The sequence below is a fragment of the Canis aureus genome, chromosome 26, assembly GCF_053574225.1.
Source record: "Canis aureus isolate CA01 chromosome 26, VMU_Caureus_v.1.0, whole genome shotgun sequence".
NCBI lineage: Eukaryota > Metazoa > Chordata > Mammalia > Carnivora > Canidae > Canis > Canis aureus.
In genome coordinates, this window is record NC_135636.1 from 20,131,216 (window position 1) to 20,144,339 (window position 13,124).

Genomic DNA, 13,124 nt, shown 5'->3' on the forward strand with positions numbered 1-13,124 from the left:
GACAGGTTTGTAGCTTTGTGGTGGGCACTTAAAAAAATAAAGAACAGAAGTCTTTGATGTTTTCGGAGGCTGTGCCTTTAATGTGTTTTGACACCTGTTTTGGGGGGTACACACAAGTAATATGCCTGGAGAAATACTAGCTATGGAGGGTGAGTCAGAAATATAATTAACTGTGATGAAAAGAGTTTTGAGCCTCTTTATCCTCAGTAAGTTAAAATCCTTATATCTAGAGAAAGATTTTTAAAAATGAAGAAAGGAAAAGAAAAAAGCTAAAGAAGGAAGTTAACAAGGGAGGGAGGAAGAAAGGAAAAAGGTAATAAAAGGAAGGGAGGGATTGATTGGTTATATCCAATTACCAACAAAAATAAAAGTCAAGATACCAGAACTCCAGGGAGGCGTTAATATACCACTCCCTCATTGTCTGATTGGACATAGTCTTCTATGAAGTAACATTCGAGAAGGTAGTAAAAAAGAGAAATGATGGAAGCTAACAGTGAGCACCTTAAGGTCTTGAATGGGAAATAAGGTTAGAATGATCACTTACAGAGTCAGGGATACGTGACTGCTAAGATGTAGGACCTAGATAGGCAGGGAGAGGATGCAGAAGGGGATGGGGAAGGATGGGCAAGGCCATGTGGTGGTATATGAATTACATCAATAGCCCCACTTTTCATCCTCTCCCGAATCCATGCCCTTTGCCCTGTAATGTAGTGTCCTTTCACTCTGGGCAGAATGTTCTGCTCTATCCCCTGATTCTTGTTTTGGCAAACTGTTAGCAAACATGGCGTCAACAGAGGCTGTAAAAATATACTAGAACTCCAGAAAAGTCTTGAATATCTATTTCACATTCCTCTTCCACTGGTTCCATGAGAAAATGCTCAGATTAGCCTGCTACAGGGTAAGACATGTAAGGCACATCAGAATTGTCCCAGTGTTTCCAGTGGGGTTCCTTCTACACAAGCTAACAGTAGGTGTAGACATTGGAGAGAACCCAGGTAAGATCAGCAGAGCCCCCTAGCTCACCCACAGCACACTGCAAGCACAAGAACAGACTCACCCAAGACTATAGGAATCCCCCAGCCAACAACCTACATACTACAACATAAATATGCTTTTATTTTAAGCCAGTAAGTTTTGAGGTGATTTGCTATGCAGTATTATTATGGCAATAAGGAACTGATATACATATCATGCTTTAAATGGTGTATTTATTAATATAGGCTCTAATCTGAGGACAGATTCTTCCATTCTTCATGCTGTCGGTATTTGGAAATCATCTTTTGTAGAGGTGTAGGCATTAGTATGAAGAGAAAGGAAGCTCAAAGAGTTATGTTTGTTTACACACAAGTAAACAGAATTGAGGAAAATATCATCATCAATTCATCCATACATAAAATAGTGCTCCATGAGTACTGGGTGCTATACTACATGTTGGCAAATCGAATTTAAATAAAATATTTAAATAAATAAAATAAAACAGTGCTCCTGACATAGCTGGAAACTAAGGAAAAATATTGAACTCACTTAAATTCTTTCAACTAAGTGCCACAAGCAACCACATTTTTTTTTAAGGTTTTATTTATTTATTCATGAGAGATACAGAGAGGCAGAGGCAGAAGAAGAAGCAGGCTTCCTGCCAGGAGCTTGATGCAGGACTTGATCCCAGGACCCCGGGATCATGACCTGAGCCGAAGGCAGATGCTCAACCACTGAGCCACCCAGGCACCCACAAGCAACCACATTTTACGAAATTAAAAAAGACATCTGAAGTATTAAAAATTCATTCTTTGGTATTGCATATTTTTTTTAGAAAAGCAATCCATATTTATTTTTTAACTTAAATATATGAGTTTGAAAAATAATAGAAAACACACCACCCAGATTATGGAAGAGAAGATTACCAATAACTGTTAAGAATGCCCCTCAGTGACCTTCCCATATATAATCCCATCTCCCTTTGCCTCTTCTCAAAAATGACCACCAACCTGTATTTTATGTTCATCTACCCTTTTACTTTCAAATGTTCAATCTTATGATTCTCATATACTTAAGACCAACTCTAATCTATCTACAATGCTGTATTTCTAACTACATACAATTCCATACATGTAGACGTCATGCTCAGTAGCCTGCTGTCCCCTCAGAAATAACATGTCTAAAAACAGATTTACCACTGCCCCCAAAAAACAACTTCCTTTCCAAAATGTCTGAGGTCTGCCAATGCCCACACCCTGTCCCACAAGCCAATGCCAAAGTGGTCATGAGGTTGAACAAGAGAGGAAGCACAGACAGGTTGGCACAAATTCTTCACCACTGCAGAAAAACACTTTGATCCACATATGGCCAATGGGTCACTAGCAACATCTTGAAATCATAAAGGTTACATGTAATTACCAAATCTCAGACAGTCCTCACAGTTTCCCATTCACCTGACTAAATAAAGACTGGGAAACAACTGAGATGTGTTTCAATTAAATGGAAGTTTAAATCAGCTGTGGTACATCCAGACAATGGAATATTATTCAGCACTAAAAAAAGATGAGTTATCAAACCATTAGAAGACATGGAGGAATCTTAAATGCATATTCCCAAGTGAAAGAAACCAATATGAAAAGGTTGCATACTATATGGTCCCAGCTACATAACACTCAAAACCGTGATACAGTAAAAATGATCATTGCTTGCCAGGGGTGGGGGGAGACAGTAAATAGGAGAAGCATGAAAGGCTTTTAGAGCAGTGAAAATATTCTATGTGATATTATAATAATGAATATATGTCATTATACATTTGTCCAAATCCATAAAAAGTATACCACCACAAGTAAACTCCAATGTCAGTTTTGGACTTTGGGTGATAATGATGTGTCAATGAAGTTCACTAATTGTAACAAATGTACTACTCTGGTGCAGAATATTGATAATGGGGAAGCTGAGCATGTGTCAGGGTGGGGAGTATATGAAAAATCTCTGTACCTTCCTCTCAATTTTGCTGTGAACCTAAAACCTATTTAAGGAAAAGTAAAAATGTGCAACTGGTTCATTATTTTTCCATTCTACAAAATGTGTAACTAATTCATTCATCATTTGGGTGACAGAGACCTACTGATAAATAATACATAAGACACTACTGCTTTCATGTAGTCCATGCTCTATAAGGGACGGATAATGAGCAAATACACAAGATAATTTGAGAAAATGTTAAATTCTCAGAAAGTAATGAAATAGAATTATTTGACAGAGTTGGACTTGAGTATGGAGATGCTATCTCAAATAGGACAACCAAGAAGGCTTTTTGAAGGGATCACATTTAGACCAAGTGAGAAGCTACCATATATAATTCTAATGAAAATCATGGCTGAAAGGGGCCAGCAGTAAAAAGAAAAAAAATTTAAAGCATATATTGACTTGTTAAGAACATGAAGTTTCCATAAAATTATAAATTTTATTTAGGGTCAGATTATGGAAATATAGGGATAACAGTGCTGCTGGTAGGGGTGTGGTGCCACCAAGTCCTATACTTTTTTGTGCTCCTATGTTTTTTGCATTATTTTTTTGCGCTCCTTTCTATTTTAAAGCATCTCAAGTTTGACTTGTACAAAGGTCATTATGTCATAATATGCACAAATATGAGCTGTCTAAACTCTCTTGTCTGTTTCTCTGTGATGAACTAATGTGTATCTAAATAAAATAGCTGGTATATCTATAATAGCTTCTTACTTGTTTTTACTTTTGGTTTTAAACTTTTAGAAACCAAAGAGAACTGCCTGAAGTATAAAATGGGAAAATGAGTCATGTAACTGAAAAGTACAGGAACAGGGTTGATTTAGGCATGGCTGGATCCAGGAGGTCAGCTGAGAATATCAAAGCTTAGTGTCTTGCTATCTTTCAGCTCAGTGCTCCTCTGCACTAGCTTAATTTCTGGGGAGATTTCCCCTGCCTACCAGCTTCTCATCCAGTGGCTTGAGAACTTTCATTTCCCAATAGTTGCAAGAGTGTCTCTGGACTGGGTTTCAACTGACTGCCAAGTCACATGTCCATCATTGAATGTCTTTACTGTGACCAAGGTAATGGAATACAAGGTTTGAATAAAAGTAGAAAAGGGACTTTTCCTGCAAGAAAAGAAATTCAGTTACAAAACCATGGTGAAATCTATTCTGGGCCCACACAAAAAATACATACCTATTAGAGCAATGGTTCTCAAAGCATTGCCTGCACACCAGCAGCATCAGCACCATGTGTTAGAAACGCCAATTCTTAGGCTCTACCCTAGAGGTCCTGAGCCAGATACTCTGGGGGTGGACCCAGTAATGCATGCTTTAGCAAGTCATCCAGGTGATTCTGATGTGCACAAAGTTTGAGAGTCACTGCTCTGTACCATCATACTTCGAACAAAATCCATACCCTCTTCCACAATCTACAAAGCCACATATATATACATGATCTCCTTATACCTCTTAGATCTCATCTGCGTCATCTTCACCTTGCTCATTTCATCTTTTAATTCTCAACATTCCAAGTAATTGTCATCTCACCACAACTGTATGTGGTGTTCTCTCTGCCTTAGAATGTTCCTCATGTTGCTAGTTCTCATAATTACAGTAGCCCTTAAAAGTCATCTCTTAGAATTTTGACCACAATAAGGCATTTTCCTCTCAACCCAAACAACTATATCCCATTTTTATTTCCTTTATTTTTAAAAGACTTTATTTATTTGAGAGAGAGAGAGAGAGAGAGAGCATGAGCAGAGAGGAGAGGCAGAGGGAGAAGCAGACTCCCCATGGAGCAGGGAGCCCAATGTGGGGCTCTATCCCAGGACTCCAAGATTATAACCAAGCCCAAGGCAGTCACTTGACAGACTGAGCCACCTAGGCACCCCTATTTCCTGTACTTTTATACCATATACCAAATTATCTATTCATCCATTTATGTATTCCCTTATTAAGACAGACAATATTAAGATAGATAATTATTTTTCTGTTTTTCTTTCCAATGTCCTTAGAATGTAAGTACCATATGAGCAGTATTTGACCTTTGACTGCAATATCCTTTGTACATAAAATAGTTCTTGGCATATAGAAGGTGCTCACCAAATATTTATAGAATTACTTAATAAATCATTTAATCCACTATGGTGGTTCCTGCTGCTCCATTGTCACCATCAGACATCAAAGAATGAAACAGAAGAGTAAAATTATTAAGTATGGTAGGGGTCAGGATGTCCTCAAAGGAAGGAACTACAAAAACCACAAGCACAGTGCTTAGTAACACAAACTGAGGGGGTCCCTTTTTCAAATAAAACCATTCTGGCTTTCCAGCAACGAAGACTACATCCTTTCAGTTGCTTGTATTAAAGGAAAAAAAGGATGAATTAGTTCTTTCAAATAATAGAGTAGGGTATTAAATTTGGGCTTTTCCTTCATTTATAGTACATTTTCATCTTTTATGGGACAACACTAGCCAAGAGAGAGGACAGGAGAAAGGCTTATTTTAAACAATATAAAACTGAGGAATTTGATTCCAAGCTTGGTGTGAAAAGAAAGCTGTATAAGCATGGAACTAAAACAGGAACTTAGTGATGGAGATAAACATTCCTATGTGGGTAAGAAGAAAAAGATGTCCAAATAAATGCTCAGGAATAAAAATAGTAAATTGCCTTAAAATAGTCTGAAAATTCATTTATGCCAAGGGTTCACAAATATTGTGATGACCCTTTCAACTGTGGCATTTTTCTAAGTATGGTTCCCTATAAATAGATTCAGAAATCCCTAAAGATTGGCGTGAGGAATCAGTTGGCAATTGAAATTAATTTCACCATTGGACTATCACTGTAGATGTTCTCACATTTCTGATATTACTGAAACCTAGGTGGTTATTGGTTTTATTATCCCAAATACATATTGCAACTTAATCTTTAAAAAATTATTTATTTATTTCATTGGTAGGGGGAAAGAGGCAGAGAGAGGGAGACAAGCTCAAGCAGACTCCCTGCTGAGCATGGAGCCCAACATAGGCTTGATCTCACAACCCTGAGATCATGACCTGAGCTGAAATCAAGAGTCAGACACTTAACCAACTGAGCCACCCAGGCATCCCTCACAACTTATTATTGATAGTAATTCTTGATGTGGAGCAAAAAGTTTGATAAAAATTCATCAATAATTTAAAATTTCCCTTTCCTCTAGAACAAAAAATTTTTGAAGTTAAATATTCAAGTGTTAAGTTGAACAGTTAAGAACTTCAGCTCAACCCATTTTTCTTGCACAGGGAGAAAGGTATCAGTAATTACAATTTTAAATCTATTACCAGTGGATTTGGAGAACAAAGCCCTGAGGCAGATAAGAATGCTACTTTTGTATCTGTTTTACAGGAGAGAAACTGAGCTCATGTGAAAGCCAGAGTCATTCACAGCCAGTAGCAAAGCTGTGAGCAGAATCAAGGTACCCTGACCCATGTTTAATTACCATTATAACAATACAACTTATAATCCACAAATTAGACCCCCCAAAAACCCCCAAAATGAAACAAAACAAAAAACCAGCTGAAACCTTGAATGACAGTGGATTAATAGCAAGCCTGGGAAAGCCAATTTAGCCAATCTGAAACTGAATTTCACTTACAGCAAAGTAGGGAGGTTAAAAGGCATAGGCCCTGGACTAGGACAGCTGATACTTGAATACTGGATAGACCATCTGGGCAGTTTATTTTTTTGTTTTTGTTTTTGTTTTTTGAGAGAGAGGGAAAGAGAGAAAGAGAGAGAGAGAGAGAGAAAATGAGTGTGGGGGGAAAGGGCATAGGGAAAGGGAGAGAGAGAAGCTTATGCAGTCTCCATGCTCATGACCCTGAGCTGAAATCAAGAATCAGATGCCCAACCTAATGAGCCACCTCAGGCACCCATCTGGGCCGTTTTTAACCTCTGTGTGATATTGTCCTCATCTGGAAAATGGGTTAATACTAATACCAACCTCAAAGGGTTGTTATAAGATAAGGAGTTAATGAGATAATGTTAAGTATTAAGAAAACTAAGCTTGGAAAAAAATGCTCTAGAAGCATTTTGTTACTAAGGTCAGTCTAAAATTTCTATTTTACTGATTGAGAATCAGAATTCTTAAAGGGCATGTTTTGATAATTTTATTTTGATCTTTCCCAAGGACAGAAATGCATGCCAAGGAAGCTATACAACAGGTATAACAGAATGTCTATCCACTGCCTTCACCCAAAATTACAGCTCCAAAACGTCAGTCTTGATGACAAGTGATTGATACCTTCAGTGATTTCATTGCAGGGAAAATTTGCAGTGAAGAATCAATTAAATTTTGGATTCTCCAAATGAGCAAAATGTTAAATAGTCAAAATGATGAACATGAAAGTCTGCCTATAACTAATGGGAAGACAAACATATGTGTTTGCAAAGACGTGCCTTCCTTTATTTATATGTTTTGTCCTTTCTTTCTGTCACATTTAAGAACTCACCCACCATTTCCAAAGGTTTTGTGTATTGCTGATTATTTTGAAAGGAGTGCCAGGTACACATGTGGGAGACCTTTCTTATAATAAAATTGGATTGGAAAAAGCAAAACTATGAATGTTTAGCAAAAACAAACTTTGAAAGGAAACTCAACTTTTTTTTTTTTTTTTAATGTTTCCTTGGGCATTTTTCTAAAATCAGCCTCGTTTCTGCATAATATTTTTCTTGGTTGGGCAAAGGCTGGTTAAAATATTCATTATTTTTTTAATGTACTATGCTGCTATTTGCAGCTTCAGGTAGTTAATATTTGTGTTTAAGCTTTGCAGTTCAAATGGGAAAATCCACCCTAAACAGCATTGCTGAACAGCATGAAGGAATCCTTCGAAACAGGAGGTCCCTTTCCTGAATACCAATCAGTGTGGCTTTCCTCTGTGGCTGGGAGAGGAAGCACTGACCAATGTTTGCACTCCACCATGTCCTGCATGTCACAAGCTTAATTTCTAACACTGGCCGCCTTGTCGACAGAGTTTCCGGATGGCAGAATGAATTGAACCTCTGAGGACGGATGGCGCTACTATGTCTCCAGATGACGTCAACGTCTTCTGGGACAACAGCATGAAAAGCTGAAATGTAATCAGCAAGAGCCTGGCTCAAGATTACCTCAAAGAGTATACATGTGTGCAAATATAACAGGTCGACCCTTTAAGAAGAATCACTGATGTTTATATGCCAGGTTTGGGTTAAATGCAAGTGTGGGAAGATAGCAAGAGACCTTTGAATGATGACTAAACAGGCTAAGGAAACGATTCTCTTCACATTCACAAATTTAGATTCAAATGATCATTTGCTAACTTCTACTGTAGGCCAAGTCCACATGTCTTATCTCATTTAATACACATAATAACTTAGAAACTGTCATTTAGGAAAATAGAAATGCCAACACTGAGGTTCAGAAAGCCTTAACTATACTTTGCCAAGAGAACAACTGACCAACTATTTATTATTTTTTTCAAATATATCAATTGAACACTTACTATGTATCAGAACCCATGCCCCAACCACAGTGGAGGCACAATTAGGAGCAAGACAGAGTTGGGACATGAACTCAAATTACGTGCAAAACTATGATTTATTCCTTACAACTTTAGTTAACTCACTGATCTTAGATCATTGTAGCAAGTTATCAAGTTATTACTCCAGACACTCATGTTACCTTTATATGGATATATGTGCTATATTTACATTTTTTAATATTTTTCCACTTTTCTTTCTCATATGGAGAAGAAAATAAATAGCAACCTTATCTCTGTATTGCCTCCCAACCTCTCCATAATGTTTAATTATTTTCCCACAAGGGCTTCGAAATCATCAATTGTTAGAGTGGTTTCTGTCCTTCCCAGGGCAGAAAAGGGGTTCCTTTCAGGAGACACTGACTTCTTGCCAAGGAACCTCTGAAATGACATGGAGGGAGAATGAATGTTTCTCTGTGATCTTCTCCTACCTTTTTTCCCCTTAACTCACTTCCTTTCACATCTTTATTGTTCTCTGGCCTAGCCTCCAATATCCACGCCTAGTTTATGAGCATTAGTCTAGGCTACATTAGCCAATATGGCACCACTACTGGTTCCAAAACTATGTGTACTCTCTAAAATAAAAGTTTTCAGGCCCCTCAATCTGGTCTATCCTACAGTCTAGGTTGTTGCTCTCCCAGATGTTGGCCATTTTTATCACAATCCAGGTATTTCAAGGGTGAGAAAAAAGCTTGACTTCTTTGCTTCTAATTGCTGTTTCTAGTCCTTTCACCTTCTTCCCCAATGACAGTAACAATAGTATCAATCTGATCACAAAAATCCAACTCTTTCATCCTATGCTGGTTTTCCTTCTCCTCACACTCTTATCTGTTAAGCTCTAGGTCACATCCTCTCATTCATCCACATTATGGACAGTTGGCTAGTATTTTCATCTTTTCTCCTGTTACAAGAATGACCCAACACCCACATCCCACTCTCACTTCATTTGCTTGCCCTTCTCTTTTTTCTACTCTTCACCTTACTTCCCCACTCATACCACTTCTCCCTGGACCTTGTTATCTCATGTAAACACTCTACCTCAAAAATTTAAGCATCTTTTTCCTGATTTGACTTAATATTATATATTAACTATTTTTGTTATGGCTTTATTTTGGCTTCACAATGCTCTCACTTTCTATTTTCCTATACCTTCACATTCCTCAGTAACCAGTTTATATTTTAAGATACTTTAAACATCAACATTTGCCTAATTTATGTCAGAAATGGCCTTGCTTCTCTGTCTTTCTGTGTTTTCCTTACACTTTCTGGCAATTCCCATAAGTAGTCTAACATATTCTTTTGGTGCTCCACCCAAGATTTCAAATGCTTCTGGAGAAATTAACACAATAGGGCATTTAGATTCTGCTACCAAATAATTATCATGAATGAGCTCTCAATACCATTGGGGACTTGTGGATTCATTGCATTATGGGCTCAAATACCATGCCCTTCAACTGTATCTGTCCCCACCTTGCATACAACTTTAGAGCATGGGGGTTTCTTCCACTAAAAAGGAAAAGTCACTTTCCCCACTCTTTGATCCTGAATTCAGTCATTTAACTGCGTTTTGCCAATGGAATGTTAGCAGATGTGATGAATGCAGAGGCTTGAAAACATGCTTGCATACTTTAATCTCTGCTCTTGCATCTCTGCCTTGGCTACAAGAACATGCCTGGGCTAGGCTGCTGGAGATGCAAGACACTTGGAGAGGAATCACTCTTCCCAGTGACCCAGTGGAAGCCAGCTTAGATTAGTGACAGTCAACCGTTCTCAAAATATGTGAGGAAGCTCAAATAGCTATTGTACTACCAGGTTAATCCACAGACTCACAAAATAAATAAATAAATAAATAAATAAATACATACATACATACATACATACCTATTGTTTTAAGTCTCTCCAATTCCCAAAACAATTTGTTTCATCTCATTCTCAAAAAATAGCCACATGCTTCAGAGAGAATAGAAGGAGCCTAATGCTAACTCCCTCAACTTCCTTCCATAAAGGCTACAAATGTTCTAGCATCTATATCTTCTTGTCCTGTGTCTATCCAGTCTCAATAGAGAGCTGACCTTTTTGCTGCCCATGGAACCTATCCTTTAGATCCAATCCTTTCCTATTATTATCTCTTCTATTTTATGTGTGCTCAGTCTTTCCTTCTGAACCATCTTCACTCTTCAATTAATGTCTATCTGGGCTTTATTGCCTTCCTTCTATGTAAAAATTTTACCTTGGGTCACTAGTGAGCCCTAAATCAAAACTTTTTCAATTCTCATCTTAATTTAACTTTCATAATGAGCACTCAATAACACAGGCTACTCTTTGATTTTTAAAACATTCTCCTGTCTCTATTTCTATGACATATGATGTTTTAGTTTCCACCTTAAATATTTATTTACTTATATCTTCACTTCAGATTAAGTCTCATTTATTGTGCCAAGGAATGTTATTTTTCAAGGTTTTATCCTAGGCCCTCTTATATTCTACATTAAAACAGAGAGATCCCATCTGGGCCAATGGCTTCAATTTTCACCTCACTACAGAGGACTCACAAATTAGTGTCTTTGTCATAGACCTCACCTCTGATCTCCAAACCCATTTGCCCAGCTGTCTCTTTGCTAAGTCCATCTGGATATCACTAAAGCACCTCAAATTCATAGCTAATAAAATAAAGTTCATTTTCTTCCCCCTCCCCAAATTGATTCTGTATTCAGTATTAACTATCTCAGAGAATGACAACTATCATTCATATGGCTAAATCTTGGAGTCATTCTTTACAACCTATCATATACGGCTAGCTACAAGTCCTAGGAATTTTATTGCTGAATAGTAGTCAACGATGGCCATTTTCTCCCCCTCTAGGGCCATTACCCTATTCCAAACTGCTATCTTCTCTTACCTAGACCACTGCCTTATAGTCTTACTGCCACCAAAGTAGACTGCAAATCTATAAAAATTATCCTCTCTTCCTCTCTTTCATGCACAGTTATGTTTAAAACATCTAAGTTTTCAATTCACTTGGATTAAACATTAAAATTCTTTTAAAAATAATTTAAAAGATTTATTTATTTTGAGAGAGAGAGAGAGAGTGTGTGTGTGTGTGTGTGTGTGTGTGTGTGTACACGAGTGGGGAGGAGAGAAATCCTTAAGCATACTCTCCACTGAGCATGGAGCCCATGTCTGGGTTCAACCTCAGGACCCAGAGATCATGACCTGAACTGATACCAAGAGCCAGCCAACTGAGCTGTGTGGATGCCACAAATATCAAAATTCTCAAATGCCTTGCAAGCTATGATCTGGTCACTACCTATTTTTACAGCCTCATTTCATACATGTATCCCTACTCTGCCATCAAGGTGCTCTGACCTTTTCTTCAGTTTCTTGAACTTTCCATGCACCCTCTTGCTGTAAGACACACCTCCAGATGAGTTGCAGCTGCCAAATCCCCAGGCACTTGCTACTTCTCTGGGCAGGAGCATCACCTGTCATACACTATATACCACCTTCTGAAAGATGAAGATCCACCCATCTGGATTTTTCTATGCTACCTATTGCTTCTTCCAACCACATGCTATCCTTTGTCTTCTTAGTTTCTACAAATCAGCTGGTCTCAGTTTGCCATCAAAAGTACCCTGATTTTGACATATATTCTTAATTGTGAAATATTTTATCATCACTATTCTTATCTATAAACCCCTAGATGAGTCTGATTAAAGCATATAGGAGTTTCAAAGAAATCCTTCACACAATTCTTCTCTCACTTTGGTTAAGTTCTATACTATCAGGGGCTGTACCTGTCTTATTCACTAATGCATACACAGAGCCCAAAGCAGTGTCTGGCAAAATAAGCACCAATAAACATTTGTTGAATGAAGGGGGAAAGAAAATGGAAAAGGGAAGGAGAGAGGGAAGGGTGAAGGAGAAAGGAAAGGAAGAAGGGAGAAACTACATGGAATAAATATGATGTTGTTTTCAGGCCCCAGAAGCCAATTGTCACCAATCAGGAATTAATCCTGCCTCTTTGTGTTATAATTACCAAAGCAGTCTGTCCATAAAGAAGACTGAAATCTGTTCAACATATACCCAATTCATAATACTGTAGCGTCTATTCTTTCCTTAAGAAAAATACAGATGTATATTTTTTATGCAGCCCTGGAAAGGTAGTGTCTAAAATGCCCTCATAAGTCTCTAGAAAGTAAGTGTGAGTGCAAATCTGCAAAGACTCTCCTGGGTTGTGTAACATGCCTCTACAAGCTCCCCATCCAGTCCTGCAACCACATTGGAATGTAGTTGCTCTGATGGAAATATTTCAGTCCCTATAAACTGAGAGTTTCTCCTTTGACCTTTCTCTCTCCCTCTCCTTCAATCATTTATAAAACTTTATATTTTGTTATGTATTATAGGTAAATTTCTGTCTGTTGGCCTAATTCAACAAATATCTACTGTGTTGCCATGGTTGCGGTTTTGGTTTTAGTTCACCGTCAGCATTCTGAGAGGTAGGGTCTGAAAATCCAGACAGGTTTATTTTATTTATTTATTTTTTGTCATGAGGTCGTTGTTGTTGTTTTGGTTTCCTACAGAATGATTAT

The 13,124-nt window shown here is 37.8% G+C and overlaps 3 long non-coding RNA genes across 18 annotated transcripts in view; 1 reads left to right on the forward strand and 2 right to left on the reverse strand.

Annotated features, from left to right (window-relative positions):
- LOC144297973 (uncharacterized) overlaps window positions 1–13,124 on the forward strand; it is a 296,926-nt gene that overhangs the window by 116,696 nt on the left and 167,106 nt on the right. For 2 of the 14 annotated variants that reach the window (XR_013364936.1, XR_013364935.1), the window contains 2 exons: window positions 6,368–6,437; window positions 7,149–7,426. The exons of 11 other annotated variants lie outside the window; for them this stretch is intronic. This is a non-coding gene — a long non-coding RNA (uncharacterized LOC144297973). Of the gene's footprint in view, window positions 1–6,367; window positions 6,438–7,148; window positions 7,427–12,938; window positions 13,032–13,124 lie in introns of those variants that run through there. One more of the 14 variants, XR_013364932.1, reaches the window with a different exon arrangement.
- Window positions 1–13,124, reverse strand: part of LOC144297975 (uncharacterized) — a 207,614-nt gene that overhangs the window by 108,572 nt on the left and 85,918 nt on the right. The window lies entirely within an intron of this gene.
- Window positions 3,423–4,530, reverse strand: LOC144297974 (uncharacterized). The gene is made up of 2 exons (XR_013364937.1): window positions 4,452–4,530; window positions 3,423–4,109 (listed from the first exon to the last, which is right to left on the reverse strand). It is a non-coding gene; the product is annotated as an uncharacterized LOC144297974 (long non-coding RNA).